Source organism: Crocuta crocuta, unplaced genomic scaffold (genome assembly GCF_008692635.1).
Source record: "Crocuta crocuta isolate KB4526 unplaced genomic scaffold, BGI_CrCroc_1.0 scaffold41, whole genome shotgun sequence".
In the NCBI taxonomy this organism is placed as follows: Eukaryota; Metazoa; Chordata; class Mammalia; order Carnivora; family Hyaenidae; genus Crocuta; species Crocuta crocuta.
Genome location: NW_027529428.1, coordinates 16,091,450 through 16,092,096, shown reverse-complemented (window position 1 = coordinate 16,092,096; position 647 = coordinate 16,091,450).

Here is a 647-nt window from a genome sequence, read left to right as displayed (position 1 = left end):
ACCCTGAGCTGAGATCAAGAGTCAGATGCTTAAGCGACTCAGCTCCTTCTCCCGGCCCCCCCCCCCCCCGCCCCCCGCCACTGCCAACCGACTTGGCGTGAGTGGAACCTGCTGCGCGGAGCCAGCAGCCCCAGCCGGCCGGGGCCGTTACCCAGAATGCCTCTGCCGGCCGCGGTGCCGACGCACACCCCGCGCAGGCCTGGGCCGCGGACGGCGGAAGAAGACGGCCTGGCTTGGATACGTCACTTCCTGCTGGGGGTGGGGCGGGGGCAGGTTCCGGGCGTGCGTGAAGGGGCTGGGCCCGGGCTTCTCGGTGAAGACCGCGTTCTCTGAAACCTTCGGGCGCTGCCAGCGGAGCCCTGAGGGCGTTGCGGGGCACGGAGTGTTTAGTTGTGGCCTAGTGTCCCCTTGCTCCGCACCGGGCGTCCCGGACACCGCGACGTGCCCTGTCCCCTTCGCGAGTGGCGGACAGACGGCAGCTCCTTTCTCCACGTGGGTCTGCAAACTAGCAGTTCCGAAGCAAGGGGGGGCGGAAAATGGGGGAGAATTTGGAAAAGCAGAGACAAGCGTCATGAGTTGGGCGAAACGTGGCCGGGAGGAGGAGAGCGTGGACGATCAAGTTCCCGAGGAAGGGCGGCTGACGAGGA